This window comes from Bos mutus, chromosome X (genome assembly GCF_027580195.1).
Source record: "Bos mutus isolate GX-2022 chromosome X, NWIPB_WYAK_1.1, whole genome shotgun sequence".
Classification (NCBI taxonomy): Eukaryota; Metazoa; Chordata; class Mammalia; order Artiodactyla; family Bovidae; genus Bos; species Bos mutus.
This window is the reverse complement of record NC_091646.1, coordinates 9,690,012-9,694,866: the sequence shown is the minus strand read 5'-3', so window position 1 is coordinate 9,694,866 and position 4,855 is coordinate 9,690,012. Positions and strand designations below refer to the sequence as shown.

The window sequence follows — 4,855 nt, the reverse complement described above, 5'->3', positions numbered from 1 at the left end:
TCAACAGCCCAGCCTGGACAGGCCTCCCCCACAAAGGGGGATCAGGTGCTTGAGGGTATCTACCTGGAAGATGTCTTTCCCGGCCCTCCCCGGGACAGGCTGCAGCAGCCAGCGGGGGTCGGCGAGCACAGTCAGGTACTTCTGTTGCAGGTTGGGTAGCAGGGCTTGATTCTCCAGCTCCTCCACCTCAATGGGTCCTAGGTTTTATGGGCACAGCAAAGTGTCCCCAGCGTCCATAAGACCTGTGTGCAAAGACAGGACACAGAAGGAGAGCAAGGTGATTCAAAGTCATTCCTGCTAGAGACTAAGACCGTATCACAGAGGGGACCCGGGGTGAACTGGGTCCTCTGTCTGAGCCTTTCAGATGGGCTCACCTCAGCAAAGGGAATTCGGGACAAGGCCAATCGAGGGACGGAGCGAAATGAAAGGGAGAGGCCTGGTGCTCCACGAACCCACCAGGCCACGGGCAGCTCTCAGGCTGCCCACTGCAGGCTGCAGGGACAGAGTAGGAGGGCCCCAGTGGGGAGCCTGTGGGCATCAGGTCCCCAGTCGACTCACCAGCAGAGAGGTGCTGCTGTGGGGCCTCACCCCTGGGGAGTCAGGGGACTTGCTCAGGCCCAGCTGCAGGTAGTGGGGTTGGGGAACCCAGGCTGGGTGTCGTGCTGCCTCTCATGGTCTCTGCCGGGCACACACACACACCCATGGACACACGACACACACACACACACAGACAAGTGCCACGTGCAGACCTGGACCCACCTTTGCCTCAGAGCATAACCGGGACTGAGGCCCAGAGTGGTGGTCAGGCAACTTGTGCCACCATCTCCCAGGCCACGTACCCTTGCTGCCCCTCTGAAGAAACCCTAGCCCACCCCACCCCCACAAACTGGTTCAACAGAAAACAAATGAGCACAACCCAGCTGAGATCCAGGGAAGTGCCGGGGGCTGTCTAGGCAGCACGGGGAAGGGCTCTTGCCCCACGATCCTCACTTGCCCATGGTCACTCTGCAGCTGAACTGGTCCCCATCCCGCAGCAAGGCTCGGATCCAGGTGGGGCTCATCCCCAGCCTCTGCTCCAACAGCTCCCGCCAGGACATGTCCTCTCACTGCAGGTGCCTGATGTGGACGGCCAGGGTACATTGCTTGGTCTGCATAGCATAGGCCGGCACCGAGTTTCCAGGGTCTTGACACCACTTAAGACTAATTCTGCATAAGGCTGTCGGAAGGACAGACAGCCGAACTTCATCTCCCAGGGCTCCCAGGGCTCCCACGGCCTCACGTGGCTGCAGAACACAGAACCACAAAGACCAAGAGCGTGACACAGAGGCCTCCAAGCTCACAGCCCTAGGCGGGACCTCAGCCTCACGTGCCCAAGCAACAGCCAAGCCTGCTGACACAGAGAGGAGGGTCACAGAGGGCTGGCTCTTTCCATCCATCACCACGTGGTCTGCTGACAGGGGGTGGTGACCCAGAGGACCTGGTCATCACATGCAGTCTGTGGGGAGGTCAGGAAGGAGGGCAGGACAGCAGAAGAGAGGTACAAGGTGAGTTCCAAGACAGAGAGTCTCAACACCCTTGGAGCACTGAGGAGGGAGTGTGGGTCCCCTGGCTTCACAGCCCAGTGGCCGGGCTCTGGTCCTCTCCCAGCACAGACAGGCACAGTCCTGGGTTTGGTTTCCCCCACCCCTGGCCCCCACTGCAGCCCTCAACTCCCCGGCCCCCATGCCTGCCCATGCTCTGCAGATCCCCCATCTTAGCCCAGGGCTTCTGAGGGCCGATTTGTGCTAACCAATCTGGCCTCAGCCCTGGGGCCACCCTGGACCTCAGACGGCCCTGCCAGGTGTCTTCCCCTCACCTTTGGAAGCCACCTTCCTCCCAACCCTTCCCACACCACGGTCTCCACTGTCAGCAGATGTCCCGGCCCCTGCCCGGAACCTAGAGAAAAAAACGGAAAGTAGGAACTTCTGGGACAGTTGTGCTCCATGTCCTTGCCAGGGCCTGGGACAGCACCTCGCAGGAATCACAGAATTCAAACCTCAAATAATCCACTAGGTTACTGTCACCTCATTCCACAGCTGAGGAGGTGCTGAGAGATAGAGATAGCCCATGACTGCAGGGGACCTGACCACATACACATCCATTCTCACTTGTTTCATTGTACTTGGAGCGGGGGGTCCCTGTTCACTGGATAGGGGTAGAGGCAGAGGAGCAGAGCCATGGGCCTGAACCTCAGCAGGATCTCAGCACCTCTCAGGGAGCCTCCGTTTCCATGTGGTTGTGAAGACAGGGACAAGGTCCCAGAGGAACCCATCCTAGGGCCTCCTGGGCCTTCCCTTCCCTGAGCACAGCAGAGCCACAGTTCTCACAGGCCCACGAGGCCCCATGTGATCTGGCTCCTGCCCTGGCAGCCTACTCTCCTCACTCCTGGATTCACCCCCGGTAGCTATGAAGGCCATCGTTCCATCCTTGGAACATCCCAGTGTGTTCCTACCTCAGAACCTTTGTAGGGTGTGAGGAATACATTGCATTCCCTCAAATCCAGGTGCTGGAGTCTCAATCCCGAGTACCTTGGTGTGACCTTACAGACAAAGGAAAGGTCTTCACAGAGCTGATGGAGGTCCAGTGAGCTCATTAGGATGGACCCTCCTCTAACAGAATGGCTGTCCCCATACAAAGGACACATTTAGAGACAGACAGGTACACAGGAGAACTGGGGTGAAGAGGAAGGTGCAGCTCTTCAAGCCCAGACACACATACCATGGCCAGCAATGCCCCCGGAAGTGAGGGGGAGAGATGGGACAGACTCTCACCACAGCCCTCACGAGCACCAACATCAGCCGACACCTCAACCTCGGCTGCCGGCCTCCTGAACCAACACAGTTGTAGTGTGAGCCACCCAATGCAATCCTGACATGATTGCTGGCAAATGAAGACAGAAGGTCAGCCCTGTCTGTACATCTCTCTGCAGGGGCAGACGGGGAGTTGGGGGATGACTTCTCCACTCCCAGCATCTCAGGCACACTCCTCCATGTCTGCACATCTTCATGTGTCTGTTTTCACCTCCCAGTGTCGGGGGTCCCACAAGTTACTGACTCTTCCTTCCTGATGGAAGGGAAGGGAAAACTCATTGTGCCAATACAACCACTTGACGTGACCACACACTCACTGACTGAAGAACCATAGAGGAAGATGCCCGGGGTATAGGGCACACACCCGAGGTGCTGACACATGCCAGCAAATGCCCTTCTGCAAAGGATCCGCAGTGTCCACTCCCCCAACCGCAGTCAAGTGTGCCATGTCCTCCACACTGGCTGGCCCCGAGCATCATCATCCCACTGAACCTTTACCTGCTGGGTGACAAAGGGTCACCCTCTTCACTGGGTGAACATATCACAATGTTCCCTCCAGCCTCACACCTCTTGTCCTGATACACAGGCACTATAAGTTCGAGTATTCCTGGAAGCTATTTCAATACAGGATGGCTAGGAATAACTTGAATGTGTACAGAACTGGTTGGAAGCTCCTAAAATATGTTTCTCGAAATCCAAACTACTTTCTCCTGATTTAATCTCCCCTTAGCCAGATTCCCAATATGCCCATGGTCACTGTATAGCCACCCAATACAAAAGCAAGAGGGATGGTGGCAGCAGAATGGACACAGAGATGCCCTGAGCCAACTGTGGCTAAACCACCTTTTGTTGATTTTACAAACCAGACGACTGGCATATACCATAATGCTAGGGCCTCTTCCAGACCTGGAAATGCCAATGACTCTGAAGCTTAATCTTAAACTTCATTAGCTTTGCTGTTCATCTCTGTCTGGTCCAGAGACTTACAGAAGGGAAACCAAACACTGAGAAAAGGCTTGTGACTCAGACAACAAGGCAGAAGGGAGGAGGGTGTCTAACCAGAAGCAAGGATAAGGCAATCAGGACGGATTCCAGATAACCGAATGCAAAAGTACCCGGGAGTTGGACTTCCTTGGTGGTCCAGTGGTTAGACTCTTTGCTTCCACTGCAGGGAAATGGGTTCGATCCCTGGCCAGGGAACTAAGATTCCACATGCCTCACATCGGGGCCAAAAGAAATAAGTAAAATTTTAAAAGTCATCTACATTTACTGAGGGCTCAAAAAATTAAAAAAAACCTGGGAATGAGTGACTAGCATGTGACCTAAGGAATAGAATGACAGCCTGAGCTGGGACAACACACAAGGACCCAATGTATGGAGCTGTCTTTCCTCCATGGCTGAGGTGAGAAACCAGGCATGATGTTGGGTAGACACTGAGTGGTAGGAAGAGGAAGCAGTTCAGGGAGGCGGGCTTCTTGAGCCAGCATCAGAGAAGAACCATGCTGAGCCAGCACAGAATCAAGTCAAGCAATGCAGAAACCAAAAAGACAAAGACAAAGACAACCCTCTGAGTCTGTCAACACTGAATTCCCGGATGGTACAGTCATAGCATCCAGTGTGTGCTGAGCTTGAAATGACCTCTAATGTCCCATGTTCCAGGCCCCACCCTCTATGGGGACAGGGAGCAGGTCACAAGTGCTAGAGTCAGGACTGGTCTCTGGGGATGGACTCCTGTCTCGCTACCATCCACACCCCACGCACTCTGCAGTGTGCCACTCAGAGCCCACCTTCCTCTTCTCACAGGGAGAGGCATCCTTGCACTTCAGATGTTTCTACAGGGAGTGGTCCTGCGTCCAATGAGATTACTGACATACTTGCCTTGCTTACCTGCCTTGCACACACTGATGCCTGGGCAGGGCCCATCTCATCACCTGCTGAATCCAGAGTGGTACAGCAGAGTTGATGAGTGCCAAGTGACTCGAAGCCAATAGCCAGCACCTAGTAAG

At 55.2% G+C, this 4,855-nt stretch overlaps 1 pseudogene; it reads right to left on the bottom strand.

The window, feature by feature from the left end:
* On the bottom strand, positions 1-1,246 carry LOC102264541 (protein EOLA1-like; annotated as a pseudogene).
* Between the last annotated feature and the right edge of the window lie 3,609 nt (positions 1,247-4,855).